Below are 16,442 nucleotides of genomic sequence, written 5' to 3'. Positions count from 1 at the left end.
GTGCACTGGGTACTGGGAAACATCAAAGCTATGTAGAGTTGGTAAACCAAGATACTTTGTGGTGCAACAGTTTACATGGTCATGTTTGAAGATGCTGAGCAGACAGCCAAAAGTGTCACTCAGTGACAGAACCCCAGCAGTGCCAATGACACAAAAAGAAGAGGAAACGGAATTGGGATCACTAAAAATAGAGCTTTCCTGCCGTAAATTCCAGATTTATTTCCTTTGTAGGAAGGATGGAGCAAGGCTCTGAAAGTGTCATCCCTCTTGATCTTCTGTGCAAAGCAACCAGGGGGATATTTTTGTTTGGTTTGATGTTTGTTTTGGGTAAAAATAAACTGGAATAGGAACACTGCTGCTTGTTTTTGTGGGCATGATTAGATAGATACAGAAAGACAGCACAAGAAACAGCTCCTTCTTTAGGCATCTTAAATCCTGTTATCTGTCACGAGAATTGTTCTTGGAAATGGTCTTTGGTTGTCAAAATAAAGTAGTTTGGCTTCAAAAAGAAGCCTTCATTGAGACCAATTTCCACAGAACGTGGCAGGTGAGGCCCCAGCACAGGTTGTCCAGAGAAGCTGTGGATGTCCCATCCCTGGAAGTGTTGAAGGTCAAGGTGGATGGGGTTTGGAGCAACCTGAATGTTGGAGAAGCTGCTGAAAGATGTCCCAGCCCACAGCAGGGAGTTGCAATGTGATGATCTCTAAGGTCCCTTCCAACCTCAATAAATTCTCTGTTCTCAGCACTTCTCAAGGCTCTTTTCCAATTCTCACAGCCCTGACACAAGCTCTGACTTTTGCTTGTTTGCCAAACTCTTTTGAAGATGAGATACAGAGGATTCAGGGGTGGCTTCTCCAAGCCAACCGATTCTCCAAGTGGCAGAGTCCCAAAATAAAGAGACACAGCTCAGTGACCCCCAGGCTGTTGGGCTCACCTGGTTTTGGAGAGTTTGTCTAGAAGTCCCTTGCCCAGCCAGATGCTGCTTTTTAAAGATTTCCATTTTGAGATTTAAAATGTGCGAGAAGCTGAGAAGTAAAATCAGTGTTCAGAACACCAGAAAACTGCAAAAATAGTGCTTAGAATTTCCCAGAGCTTTCAACAATCTCAGAGTGAGGAAGGAAGGAAGGATTCCAGGAAGGAAGGAAGGATTCCAGGAAGGAAGGATTCCAGGAAGGAAGGAAGGAAGGATTCCAGGAAGGAAGGAAGGATTCCAGGAAGGATTCCAGGAAGGATTCCAGGAAGGAAGGAAGGAAGGAAGGAAGGAAGGATTCCAGGAAGGAAGGATTCCAGGATGGAAGGATTCCAGGAAGGATTCCAGGAAGGAAGGAAGGAAGGATTCCAGGAAGGATTCCAGGAAGGATTCCAGGAAGGAAGGAAGGATTCCAGGAAGGATTCCAGGAAGGATTCCAGGAAGGATTCCAGGAAGGAAGGAAGGAAGGAAGGAAGGAAGGAAGGAAGGAAGGAAGATATCTAAGTCTGCCTCTGAAATACTGCAGGAACCAAAGCAGTTTCTTCAGTGAATCATTTTTTTTTATGTAAGACCAAAGGGCAGATTTCACCTCCTGGTGCCTCACAGGGGCTGGAGCATGGAACAGATGAGCCTCTAGTGCAGCACAAAAGAAACTAAAATAAGAAAAAGCAAAGCTCACAAAATATCCCAATTTAGAGTGAACACAAATATACCAAGTTATTCAAATGGTGGGGATCCATGGGGATATTTATATAAATAAACTCAACAACACTTTTTTTCCTTGAGCAAACAGGCTTAATGGAAGGTGGCCCTAGGGCTGAAATGAGAAAATCCTTCAGGTCCCTTCCTGCCCAAACTGTTCTACACTTCCATGAACTTTCAGGATCTCTATCAACATATCCCTGAAGGGTTTTCCATCTACTCCTCAGTCCTAGTCAAAACCTAGTCCTCACTTCCTAATTCAAAGGATTATTACTCGGATACAAAAATTGGATTCTTATCCTGCCACTTATTAAAAAACTTAAACCTTAAACAGCTCTTGTTTTGCCCCTTGGCTCACAGTTATAAAGAACACCCTTGGCACATTTGGTTTAAATAGGGATAAACAGATATCACTAGTCCTGAGAATATCTCAGAGCATGACACTGGTCCAGCTGAGCAAGGAAATGGTAACAAGATGTCTGGAAGGGTTTGGAGAGACCCTTCAATGCCAGTGGGATGGGTCCTGGAGTCAGAGAGAACTTTGAAGTGGATTTTCCCAAATTTTGAATTAAAATGAGTACAAAAATATCCTCACTGTCTTTGCTTCTCTAAAGGCTTGCATTGCTGAACTCCAGCTTGATGAATGTATTGTTTGAAGAAAGGTCTTTGGATCTGCTGGAAAAAAATGAGAAAAAAATGAATTGGATTTGAAAAAAAAATCATGTATTTTGATCATTGTCTCATTAAAGAGATTAATTTCTCCCATCTTTAGTCCAGCAGCTTCCAGTATCTTCTGGATTGCAACAAAACTGAATTTTTGGGATCCTTAGGGAAAAGCCTCTACTCTTCTATATTTCATGAGGCTTTGTCACACATTTGCAATGAGTTTCCTCATTTCTGCTTATTCTTGACTTACCCACCTGGCCTGGTCCCCCTTGTTTTATCTCTGCTCCCAATGACCAGTTGGAAGGGGAAAGTTCCCTTGTCAGAGTGTTCAGCAGAAAATTACTCAAACAAATTTCTTTCCTCCCAACTTCTCTGCCCAAAACTTCCTAAGGATGTTTAGCTAAACACTGTGAAAAAAAGAAACACAAGAATTGCAACTTCACATCAGGGAATTATAACCTTTTTAAGCATAACTCCAACTATTTTTCCATTTTTGCTGTTGTTTTTGTAGAGTTGGTGAAGTGGCTTTTGGGTTTCAGACACCTAAAAACGAGCATAACTTTTAACTATTCATTTACTGGTTTGTATTTTGGCTGATTAACTGTCAAGTAGAATTTTGGGTCATTCCTCATCTCCAATGATGGGTTTCTTTCAAGTTTTTGCAGAATACCTCAGGTTTGACACACCACAGTTCGGACAACACTGATTTTCCAAACACCCAGAATTTCAAATTATCTATTATTGCATTCATAACCTGTGCATTACCTTCGGTGTAAGTTATGTTTCTACCAGGACTTCTAAAAAGAGGCCAGAGACTTGACTTTATCTCAGGACAAAGATTTTCTATCAAAACAAATATGACTTTAGTCATGCATTGAATAGAACAGCATTAGTGGGCAAAAATTTTCTCTTCTGTCCCTTGCCTGTCAGTGTGTAAAATAATATTTGTATTCCTTATTTGAAGAGGAAAATGATCTTATTCACCTTTTTGTGAGTTAATAAAGAGAGTAAAATAATGTCACTGTGAGTATTGGAGTTAATTAAGTTTGTTTCCCTTCAGAACTGTGTCGTGTTGATTTTGAATCTTGTGGAAATACAACCCTTGAGAACCTTTGAGATCTCTGCTCTTTTGCCAGATGGGTTTTGATTCAGATTAATTTAAAAACAGCAAGGAAAAACACAGAAAAGGCAACAGCCACACTCATGGGACAGCCAGGTCATCCCATCCAAATCCAGTTCAAAAATACTCTGGGATGGATCAGACCCTCAGGAAGGGCTGGAAGAACATCCTTGGGACAGGCATTGAGCAAAAACCACTTCCTGCTCTGCCTGCCTGTCTCCTACCAGGATATCTGTTCTATGGTTTGCAGTCCTTGAGAGGGGAATGTGGGAATAGGAGACTGGAGGGATTTGGGTCCTGATCCAAACATCTCTATCCTGTTGTCCTCATCCATGTGCCAGCTGGAGAACTGTCAGTACAGACAGCAATGACCCCAGAATCCACAGGATCACCAAATCATAGAATATCCTGAGCTGGAAGGAGCCCACAAGGAATATGGAGTCCAGTTCTTGGTCCTGAACAGGATAACTCCAAGGAACATAGTGATTTTTGGTCCAAGATTTACATGGGGCTGTCCAAGATCCTTCTAAAAAGGACCTCTCCAGTGGGTCATCCCACTCTTTTAAACTCATTTCTTCCAGCCCTTGGTGCCAACAATCCATCCAAATGATTCAGGCTTGGAATGTTTAACATTTTAGCTGTGGTAGGATCCAGACCCGGAGCAAAATCCCACTGAAATTAAGGACTGAAGGAACAGATTGTTCCTGCTCAGAGCAGTAAGAGACTCAGACAAGCAGACAGTCCAAATCCAGGGATCTCAGCACATGATCAATTCCAGTTTTCCACAGGCACTGCCTACAACGACCATTAATTTCCCCCACTGAAGCTCAAAGAACTGAATGTGTATTCCAAAACAACTTCCAAGATTAGCTGCTCCATCAGCTTCCCAAGGAACTCCCTGTCCTTTCTATCCTTCTTGAAGACAGGAGTGGCATTTGCCCCCTTTTGCTCCTGGGAACTTCAAAGATATGTCAGGGTGACTTTGCAATGACATCAGATCCCATAGATCCATCCTGTCCTCATCCATGTATTCCACAAGTCTATTTTATCTTGGCATTCCCTGACTGGATCCTCTTTCTCTGAGGATAAATATTTCTTGCTCTGGTCCAGGAAACTGGGATTTCTAAAGGCTGATTTTACCAGCAAAGACTTAAAAATGAGTACTTGGGCAATTTCCATGTTCTTTGCCACCAGAATTCCCACCCTGCTGAGCAGCAGCCCCACATTTTCCTCACTCTTCCTTCTGCTGCTGATATTCCTGCAGAAAACTTGCTGCCCTTCACATCCCTCACCAGATTTAATTCCAGATGGGCTTTGATTTCCCCTTCCAGTCGTAACCATCAACTCTCTTTTTATTGATTTTTTTTTTCCCTGCAGATGGAATTACATGGAGATCTACAACACAGGGAACACAATCCCAGCTCCAGAGCCCATATTTGTTGGTCCATCTCACCAGGATTTTTGCCCCTTTGCCAGCTTCCATCACATATGGAGTCTTCTTCCATGGGAAAACATGTAAATGTTTTGTCCAAATAAAGGCAGAGAAACCTCACTGCATGGGTTCCAGACACAGACTTGGTTTTGATATATCTCATGAAGAGATCACAAGAAATAAAAGGGAAAACACAGGATAAGGGCTGGAATTGATTCTTCACTATGGGATGGAATGACAAGAGTGGTTCCTTCTGTGTTCATCTTGATGTAAAGACCTGCTGGGGTTTCTGCCAGCTCTTATGGAAGAAGAAAGATGCCTGTGCCACCCTACATCCCAGAAATGGGGGTCTCAGGAAAAGGAAAGGCTGGGAAGTTGAAGGGGCAGGATATTTCATTTGGTTTTATTCTTAAATGTCTTGTGAAAAAGAAGCTCTGGTTCATATTTTTTCATGGGGAAAGATTTCTGCATCACCACTGCAAGGCTCAGTCAGAGTCTTGGGCTCTGTCTGGTGTTTCTCAGAGTCCACCTGGTGGGTTATCCCTGGAAATTACACTCCCTTCAGCAGTGACAGCACTTGCCTTCCTCTTTTCTCTGTAATAATCTTCATTTCTGAATCGGTGACCTTTACTCTTCCCAAAATTCTGCTCCCCAACAACATGAGGTGGCAAAAGGGTCTTTCCTTTGTCTCTCCCATTTCCACAGATTGCAAATTTTCTGTTTTCTCTGGATATCACTGCCCAGCATAATTTTTACCAAGGACCATTAACACCTCAGATTTGGAAAATCACTGAATTAAAAATTTTGAATGCTTAATTTATATTACTCATATATTTTTTTCCCAGTTCTGATATTTCTCCTGGTTATCTTCAGTTTCTCATTGGATCCTGGAAACAGGAAGCCATTCCCAGAACACTCAGGATGACAACTCTTCTGTTTTAAGGTATCCAGACCATAGGTAACAGGTTTGAAAGCCATAACACCAATAATACAAGGTACATATATAAAATTCCACTGCACACATCCAGGCACTTTCAACTCAGAGAGATTTCCCACAGGAGAACTCAGTTTCTCCTGCTCTGATTTATTCTGATGACTTATTGCTTTCCATCTCCATTCACCAAGGCTTGAATGGGATAACAGCCTTAATAGATGCTAATTAGCAGTATAAACCATCCACTGTGCAGTAATAGCAAAATCAGACTGAAAAAAGCCCTGTCAAAATAATGGTTGGGCAAGATGATTGAAAAGGGGGAAATGCAGTTGGATTCTTAATGCTGCAGTGCAACTGAGAAAGAAAAGAGAAATTATTGCTTTTCCCATGTAAATTAAGAGCAATTAAGAAGGGATTAGAATAAACCTTGGGACTGGAACCCCTTTGACTTTCCTGTGTCAGCTCCTCCCTGTGTTTCAGGGTGCTGCAGCAGCTGAAACACAATTTTTGTGTGTTTATTTTCAGCTCTGGTTTGATTTTGTGCTCAAGCACAGAAGAACAGCCCCAGCCAGCACAGATTTCCTGCTGGAAAGAGGAGACACATTCTGGATTCAGCTCAGGACGTTCTTTTCACTGAGTGCAGATGTTTTGCTTTCACTTGGAGGATTGTTATGTGCTAATTGAGCAAAGAAGATATCAGGTTAATTAGTCAGGGTGTGTAGGAGGTGATTTTTCTGGATAGCATCACAGAGCCTCCCATAAGGCCCCGAGGCTGGAGCAGCCCTTGTGAACTCCCCATAACTGCCTGGACAATTGGTTCACTGCAAACACCTGAAATTTGGGTTGTCTTCCTCCCTCTCCCCAAGCCCTTCCTGCTCAAACATGGAACTATTGCGGTCCATTTGGAAAAGAGGGAATTTCCAGGGGAAAAGGAGGATTGCTTCTGGCCATCCTATGAGATTACATCAGATCATAGGATGGGATTGCAACAGAAATTATTTCATCCACACATTGCTCAGATTGTGCAGTGAAAACCATTCCATCACACATGAACTTTAGATTTTTCATATATTTTATACAGTCAAAACCTATAAAAATTAATTGGTTAAATGCTCATCGGTTCCAGGTAGCGCAGTTCTCAGTATTTGGGTTCCCACTGGATAGGGATTTCTCTGCCTCCCATGTTAATTAGGGTCTCATTCTCCATTATTTTAACTCTCTTTTCCCAGACCAGGTGTCTCTGACCATGCCAGGGGTGATGGTTGGAGTTGATTTTCATTAATGGTCATTAATGGTCGTTATCTTTTGTGTATTTTCTGTGCTACTCCCAATCTGCTAAGATGTTCAACTCATCAGAACTCACCTGGTAAAACAATCTTTTGCATAGAAACTTCAATTCTCTCTCCTCAGGGCAAAGGTGAACAAAAACCCCTGACTAAGGTTCTATACAAAATTTTGAACTTGGTATCATTTCCAACAGTAGGATCCAAGGGAATGATCTGAAGTCGTGCCAGGGGAGGTTTAGGTTGGAAATTAGGAGGAGTTTTTCACTCAGAGCTGGTCAGACATTGGAACAGCTCCCCAGGGTATGGTCACAGCCCCAAGGCTGCTCAAGAAGTGTTTGGGCAAGGTTCTCAGGCACTGGTGGGATTGTTGGGATGTTCAGGACCAGGAGCTGGACTTGATGATCCTTTGGATCCCTCCCAGCTCAGGATATTCACCCTGGGAAAGACATGCTCAACCCTCATCCCAGTGTTTCAAAACGGAGCACGTTCTTGACAGATTCTACTGGGTCATTTTAAAGGAGAAAACCAGGCCATTAAATGTTAGATCCCAGAAACCTGAGGGTTTTGAGCTTTCTGTGCTTTCTGACACTGACCCCTTGGGGAACACTGCTTTTGTTCTGAGGCCTTGGAGAAGGCTTCCAAATTTGAGTGATGGAGTTGAAGTCACGGGTGGGTAGTTAAAATAGAGTTGTGTGCTTTCACACGGTGAAGGGTTTTAAAGTAGAGGTTCTTATAATACAGTAATAAGCATGGGACAAGATGAAGGATTTTGGGTGGTGTCTCTTTCACTGTTCTTCCTCCTTCTTCATAGTTTCAGGTAGCAGTTTCTGGTTGGTGAGTCAGTGTCACGCTGAGGGTTACAGGAATTCATTTATTGGGTTAAATATATAAAGAATATAGGTGCTAATTCTCTATTGGACTGTTTAGCTTTAAGAGACCTTGTAGGAGATGGATCTCACTCCTTTTTGCTCACTCCTAGCTGGTGGCTAGAAGTGTCCCTGAACTCTTTATACTTTAGATAAGATTTAACAAACATCCAAGCCAAAACACGAGAAAATCCATTTCCTTCTTGTGTTTTTTAATCCTGGCTCTGAGTGAAAACAGAAGAAACTTCAGACAAGCCACTATGAAGTGGTGCAAAACACCACCCCGTTGCAATTAAACTGAATTTCATTTGTTACCAGGATATCCTGAAGTCCCCTGGCCAAGAGCAGATAACTGCTCCAGTGTATTTGGATGCCAATCAAAGTGCTGGACATGTTGCAAGGATCAGCTGCTGAGATTATTCTGACTTTAGGAAAACCACAAAATTCCTGTGAATTCGAACCTTAAAGCTCATCAGAAAAGAAGCAACTTTTTCCAAGTTGGTGTGCACTTAAAAGTTGTTGGAACAAGCAAATTCCACGCTCCTGTCTCTCCGTTTGTCCACCTACCTGCCTATTTATGCAGCTGGTTTTCCTCAAGAGCTTCAGAGATCCTTCTGGGTTGCATCATTTTGTGGGGAGGATCTGACACCTCATAGGATCAGAAAATAAATATGTCCCACACCATCTGGCTTCTGCAAGCTGGATTTGGGGAGTAGGATATTAATTTCCTATAAAATGCCATGTGAAAAGCACCAGTTCCCTATATGCGTGTGTGAATACATATTTATGTATATAGATAACTATATGCATGTGCACCTGTGTGAATGGACATGCACACATGCAGGTATATATAAATATATATGAAGTCTGGAAAGCACTGGAGAAATTTATGAGATGACATGAGATGTCTTTCTCCTGCAGTGAATGTTTTCCTGGAGAATTCAACCAATTTTCTTCCCTGCCATCAAAATCCAGTGTTTCTTCTCCATGGTCCTGTTTCTAAGGATTCTAAATTGGACTCAGTGTGTCCAGAGGAGATTTTTGTGTCTTCCTTTCCAAGAACCTAGGAATCAGAGTAAATTCCAACCAAAGCCTTCCATTATATAATCTTGTTTATTAAAAATTAATCTACAGATGGTGTTTATTTTCAAGTCCATCACTGAAAGCTAGAATTGCTTTTTTGATTGTTTCTATTTACAAACAACAACAGTAACAACAAAAGATGATAAATTATCATGAGTTATTCTGTAAAACCCCAGATATTTCTGGAAAGATGAAGTTTTTAATACAAATGTTACATAACAGGAATGTCTACAGAAGAATGCATTAAATTCCAAGCAGTTCAGGCTGTATTTTCTTTCTCTTCCCACTGCTTCTAATAACACTCTTTGTTCCTCCCTAAGCCAATATTCCTCTTTCTTTGTTGGTTTTACATTCTGCAAATGCTTGTGGACAGTTCTGGTGCCCTTTGTCAGGGATTAGAAAAACTGCACACATTGCTTCCTTTTAATCTCATCTCCCTCCTGACTTCTGAAATACTCAGAGCTGTTCTCCACCATCCTCAGCAGTTGACCAACACTTCCTTGATATTTTGATGTGCTGAACCAACACAATTCCACAGTGGGAGTCAGATGATCCCAAAACACTCAATCCTTTCTGTACAGCAGCAGTTTTGGGGGAAGCATCTCATTGCTGATTGCACCAGAACTTCTGATTTTGAGAAAGCTGTTGCACTCAGATATTTTAATTAGAGACAAGCCTTGGCCTCTTCTCCCACACAATTAATGACAGGACGAGGGGATATGGCCTCAAGTTGACCAGGGGAGGTTCAGATTGGATATCAGGAAAAAATATTCACTATAGGAGTAGTCAAACATCAAAATAGGCTGATCAGGGCCATGGTGAAGGACAACTCTGACCATGACATAAAAACCTTCATGGTTTTATATTCTCAGTTGTACTTGGGCTCTTGAGGCAGCCAAGTCTTCCCTTCCACAATGTCTGCCTCAAAGGAAGACTTTATTTTTTAATTTTAAAACTTGAAATTCATCATTGCCCTGACATCAGCTCTGGGCTTATTTTCCCTCTTCCCTGTGGCAGAAAAGATCCTTTGGCAATGATATTTAAAGGAAGGTGCACACATGAGACTGCAGAAAGTGCTGCTACCTTGCTCTTATTAAGAAAGTAAAGATGGGATGAGTTATTTGGTCCAACTTCTTTGCCTTTCAAGACAAACCAGTTTTCCTACTTTTTTTATGCACCTTTGTTTGCTGGACTCCCCTCTTTGCCTGGGAGGCACACAAGGATCCCAAGGATTTGCTACTGGTTTTGAAAATGAATGATGGAAGAAATCCAGGGTCTGGGATTTGATTGCAATTGTGATAAGATATGACCAAAAAATTATTGTGAAAGAGAAGTGAAGCAGTTATTGCTGAGAGCTCCTGCTCTGACAGATGAGGATATTTCCACTATCAGCAAAATATTGCAGGGCTGGATGAAACACTCTCAATAAAAGACATCATCTCAAGGAATTTGCAGCATAAAAGTTATGTAGCCTCACATGCATTAGGGGAAAATGGTGCAGTAAAAAGATTGTTCTGGGTTTAACTGCTGCAGCTGCTGCTTTTTATTTTTTTTCCCTTTTTGTCTTGATTAGGTTTGAAGAGGATTTCTGAGTTTGATAACCACAGAATTGATAGATTTGGCAAAGACCTCCAAGATCATCACATCCAGTCTTTGACTGAATTCCACCACGGCCACTGAATTGTGTCACAAATTGCCACATTCATTAATTTTTTGAACTTAGCTCATTGATCCAACCTGTCGAGGTCCCTTTATGGAGCCTTCCATCCCACAAGCAGATGGATTTCAATCCCAACGCTGGCATGGTGCCCCAGGGAGCCTGGTTTTATCCCCTTCCCCTTCAAACCTCATTTAAAGCCCTCTATCAGCCCCAAAACTCATGGCTTAGAACCCTTATCCCCTTTGAGACAGGTGAGACCCACCTGTCACCAGCAGCCCCAGTGCCTGTAAAACACTAGAAAAGTCAAAATTCCAGCTGAGCCAGACTGATCCTGTGGAAAACGAGGACTCCAGCTGAGCCGGGTGCTGGTTAATGGGAGGGACACTCTTCAACCTAATCACTGCCAACATGAACAATCGACAGCGTGATGTTAATAACGAGGCTGGACCAGACCAGGGAGATTCTCAGGAATGCTTCCTTGCAAAGGGAGCCAGCAGAATTCCCGGTGGGATGGTTCTGGCTAGCAAAGAAATTGTCAGGAGTGGGATTCGAACCCACGCCTCCAATGGAGACTGCGACCTGAACGCAGCGCCTTAGACCGCTCGGCCATCCTGACCCATGAGTATTTACTCCCTGCATCCTAAATTCCTGGAAAATTGTATTCCATCCTTTTAGCGTGTGGAGCATTTCCTTGGCCATCCAGGGTTCTCCTCTGGGAAGCAAAGAACAGCCTGAACTCCGGAACTGACAGGAGAGCACAGCCAGGTAGGGGCCGGTCTGTTCTGCCAAGTAACGAGGGGGAGGAGAAGCGGGAACGGCCTAAATTGCACCAGGAATGGTTCAGATGGGATATTAGGACAAATTTCTTTAGTGAAAGGGTGGCCAAGCATGGGAATGGGCTGTCCAGGGAAGTGTTGGATTCACCAATCCCTTGGTCTTGGTGATCTCAGAGATCTTTTCCAAATTTAATAATTGCATGAAAAGGTTCTGATTTCTCTCTCTATCCTCACTTATACCTAAGTTAACAATTAGTTAAGAGGTTAACAATTAGCTTAGGGTGGGCCTAACCAGCGCAAACACCAAAAAAAGCAGCTAATGAAAGAGGTAGAAAAACCCAAAAACCCCCAAGAATCAGAATAATAAAAAAAAAAATAGATACAATAATTTCTGGCATCTCTCCTTACCTCTGCCAGCTCTTTTTTATTTTATTTTTTTTTTCCTTTCCTTTCTATATATTTTTTTTCTTTCCCTACAGAGTGCTGGAATTTGTCCAACAGACTTTGGATGAATTGACAGTGGCATATGCACGAACTGATGGCTGCTGCAGCAACGAGGCTTTCCCCTCCTCCAAAGCAACTCCCCAGAGAGGATCTGAGCAAGGTCATCTCTTCCCTTTGAAGGTGGAAACGGGGGAACAGTAGGACTTTGCAGAGCTCAGAAACAGGGCTGAGGAAATTCAGTTTCGATTGAAAAGAGAGGAGATTTTTTTTTTCCAAGAAAAAGGAAAATTAAGGTGATCAACAAGTCTTCCAGAGTGAGCAGGAGTGGCTCACAAAATATATATGAGAAAGAGAAAGCCATGCAAAATAAGTTTATAAATTTCACCCTTTATGGAACAGGTGCTGGGAGGTTTGAACTGAATCTTTAAGGCTTCTTCCAACTTGACCCAGTCTGGATCCTGTGATATTTTAAGGAGGTTCAGTGGTAACAATCCATGGTCCTGGGCAGTGGTGAGGGTCTTCATGAGGGTCCTCACAGGACAAGAGAGGTGATATTTACAGAGCCAGAGGGGGAAAGGGCTCAGAGCATTCAAGGTCCCTTCCAGCTCAAACCATCCTATGATTCTATAATTCTCTATAAAACTTCATTTTAGAGGATTTTACACGGAGCTCTTAGAACTGTATCGTTGCAGATGAAAACTTCAGCATCCCTTTTAACTTTATCCTGCTGAAGAATTTCCTGAACTCTTAAGGGAAGTGTTGCAGGATGTCTGTAATCATCAGCTGCTTCTGCCCACATTCCTGGCTGATGGGAAGTCGTTAGTCTTGAGCCCTGGCTAATGGGCCCTGTTAGAGAGACAGAGGAGATTTTGGCACTACAAATTCGCAGCCTCGGTGCTTTTTTGATGGGTGCAAAGCCCTGTGCCACCACTGCCCATCACAGGGATGTGGCCTTGATGACAATGATCCTTTGCCCTGGGAGACATCAGTGGAGGAGAAGGGAATCAAACTCCTGGGAATTGAGCATCAATCTGCCACCCAAAACCATGTACCTTGTGTCTTTTATAAATTTAAAATGCAGAAATGAAGACAAATGGCAGGAGGGCAAGTCAGGGCTTCTGTGTTGGCTTAAAAGACATCCTGGTCAACCCCTGTTCCTCGAGCTCCTTCAGGCCTGGTGGCATCTGGATGTGGGTGGCCACGAAAGGTGTTTTGTAGAGCTCCAGCTGGTGAGGAATGAGCTGTGCTAGGCTCAGAGTGGGAAACACAACGCCAAGGAGTTTCCATTGGGTAAACATTCCGCATTTGGGTTGCTTTGTATGAGAATAGACAGCCGGCACAAAGGAAGCTGCCAACTTCCCATCAACACCACGTCCTTTTAAGGCTTATTTATTTATTTATTTATTTATTATTTTTTTTTTATTTTTAGCAGTTTCACAGACTCCCAGGCAGGATCGTGTAGCAGTTTTGGAATCAATGAGGCATTTGCCATTTTCCTCTCACCTTCCCTGCCTTTGGATTGGCACAGCTCCACAGCTCAGGTTTTGTGGATCTCTCTTGCTCCATCCTTATAACAAATGATGCTTTGGCTCTTTCTGGCTTGGGAAAGGAGAAGGGGCAGGAAAATCTTGTTTGCTCATCTTGGCAGATGAGTCACGGATTCAGACAGAGATTTTGGAGGATTGAGGCAGCCACCACCTGCTAAGAATGAGGGCAGAGCCTCACTCCAAGGTCAGGCACCTTGAGGAGAACTCCTTCATTAAAGGTCACTCATCCAGGGGGACATCTCCAGGATTTTACATCCCCATCCCATGTCCAGCAAGTGGGATCTTTAAGCAGAAGAGGACATAGCTCTTGTTTCCCATGTGAGAAGGGATCCTTGATGAGATTGTCTAACACTTTGTCCAATTCCATCTTCATGGATTCATAAAATTTTACAAGGGACCTACAAGATTATCTGGTTCCACACCCTGCCATGGGCAGGGACACCTTCCACTGGACCAGGTTGCTCAGAACTCCTTCCAGCCTGGCCTTGAACACTTACAAGGATGGGGCTTGGAACCCTTCAGGACTGTGGGCTCCACCACATCCCTGGTCCTGTGTTTGATTTTTCTCGCTTAAAAAAAAAAAGAAATAAACTATTTCTTATCTTGAGGTGGAACCTTTTTGATGTGTCCACAAGGCTCCCATTGCTTGGCAGAAATTTGTGACTCTAATCAATTCTTATCGCTTATTTTTAATTTATTATTTGAGATTGGGTAGTGAAAGGGTGCTCATTTCTTTAATTTTCTAAGCCATGGAGGGCTTTAAGTGCTCATCAAAAAGTGCAATTGAGCCAAAACAACTCGCTTAAAAATATCCAGAGTCTTATCTGCATGAGAAGAAATGGAGAGGCTGCTTGGCCACAGCTTGGGATGTTGGATGGGGTTTAAATCACAGCCTGTGCAAACCAAGGTGTGAAGGAGAATTTTGCAATTAAAAAAGAAAAAGAAAAAAAGAAAGTTTTGTACATGGATTTGCCTGAGCCTGAAGTGCCAGAGGCAGCTGTGTGCAGCGCTGTCAATCCGAAGGAGACCCGGGCACTGGGATGTCACTGCCAGACCCTCGGAGAGGAGCAGGGACTGTCTGTCTGTCACACAGCGGGACTGTGTGTCTGTCCGTGAGCATTGCTGCCCTCTCCTGGCTCCAGAGCACACAAAACCAGGGAAAATGGGCTCGGGAAGGATGAGGATGGCAGCAGAGACTGCAGGGATGGATGCAGGACAGGTGGGACCTGCAGAGACTGCTGCTGCTTTTAGGGCAAATGGGGCTCATCCGCAGATGTCACCCCAAATAATCCCAGCCACCGGCATCGTGCTGACCAGCTCTGTCTTCCAGGTGGTTTTGTCACTCTGCAGGGATCACAGAATCGTGGAATGGTTTGGGTTGGGAGGACATTAAAGATCATCTCATTCCATGGGCGGGGACACCTTCCACTATTCCAGGTTGCTCCAAGCCCCATCCAGCCTTGGACACTTGCAGGGATGGGGCAGCCACAGCTTCTCTGGACAAGGCAAGGCAGGATCTCTCTGCAGAGGAGTCCAAAGATATTTTTGGGTAGGGGAACAGGGGTTTCAAGTGCTTCCCCATGAATCTCAGACCTTCTTTGACCTTCCTCAAGGTTTATCTCACCTGTCAAGCAATGAAGCTTTGCTGAGACTTCCCCAGAACCCATCAAGGGACTTGGAGCCTTTCTTCTGCCAGCAGCCTCTAGCAGGGGTGTCTCTTCTCCTAGAATCACAGAATGGGTCAGCCTGGAAGGGACCACAGTGGGGTCATCTGGTCCCATCTCCCTGCTCAGCCAGGGCCATCCCAGAGCAACTGGCACAGGATTGTGTCCAGGGGGTTCTGGAATGTGTCCAGTGAGGGAGACTCCACACCCTCTCTGGACAATCTGTTCATGGCTTGGTCACTGCACAGGACAGAAGTTTTTCCTCATGTTCAGGTGGAACTTCCTGGGCATCATTTTCTGCCTGTTCTTCTTGTCCTGTTGCTGGGCCCCACGGAGCAGAGCCTGGTCCCTGCTCTGAGCCTCCTTGCAGATATCACTGGACATTGATAAGGTTTCCTCTCAGTCATTTTATTTGAGACTGAACATGTTCAACTCCCTCAGCCTGACCTCATAACAAAGGTGCTCCAGTGCCTTCATCATCTTTGTTGACATCTTCTGTTCTTCTCTCTTCACTTTCTCTGCTGCTGAATCTCTAGAGCTGCAGGCCCAGATCTGGAAGACCAACTAAAAGTGCATGTTCTTAATCCCAGAATCGAAGTGTTTTTTTATGGGATTTGGTCCATATGGAACAAAGTTTCACTCCCCTTTTCACTCTTAAACCAGGGCACCTCCTTGGCATCTCCTGGGACTTATCTGGCCTGATCAAATTTACAAACTAGGCCAAAACACCAACAGGGAGAGGTTGGCAGGGAAAAAAAAGACCTTTGCAAAACATCCTGAGAGTTTTACTTCCAGTGATAGAAATGTGGAAGTCTTATTTGGGTCTGACAAGCTGTTGGCTCAGAAAAATCCTACATTTGGTGAACTGTTAACACGAGTCTGAGGAAAGATGTGCTTGGGTTTCTATCTCACGTGGCACCTTCACATGGAGCTTCAGGAAGAAAGAGGATCATCCCCACCTTTTCCATGGGAACAAGGTCACCTGGAGCAGTGTCGTGTTTGAGGGAGAGGGACAAAAGTGTCCTGTTGTGGTGACAGGATGTCCCTCAGCAATCTGTCCCTGAATTTAGTGGGATGATGTGTAAATATTCACAAAATTGGCTTAGCAAATGTTACCTCTGTTGGGGGCAACTCGATTAATTCCATTTTGGAGACCCCTCAGCTGAAATGCTCTCCCTCTCTTTTCCTTCATGGAAAAAGGAATAAAACATTGGGAAATAAGCAACCAATTCCATTAACCATCACTTTTTCTCCAATCAAGAAATTAATGAAAAATATATCCCCCACTCCCG

The 16,442-nt window shown here is 43.4% G+C and overlaps 1 non-coding gene across 1 annotated transcript; it reads right to left on the bottom strand.

Moving 5' to 3' along the window:
• Positions 1–11,252: 11,252 nt before the first annotated feature.
• Positions 11,253–11,335, bottom strand: TRNAL-CAG (transfer RNA leucine (anticodon CAG)). The gene has a single exon. It is a non-coding gene; the product is annotated as a tRNA-Leu (tRNA).
• Between the last annotated feature and the right edge of the window lie 5,107 nt (positions 11,336–16,442).

Source organism: Cinclus cinclus, chromosome 1 (genome assembly GCF_963662255.1).
Source record: "Cinclus cinclus chromosome 1, bCinCin1.1, whole genome shotgun sequence".
NCBI classification, from domain to species: Eukaryota; Metazoa; Chordata; class Aves; order Passeriformes; family Cinclidae; genus Cinclus; species Cinclus cinclus.
Note: the sequence above shows the minus strand (reverse complement) of the source record. Positions and strands in the feature narration are given on the sequence as shown.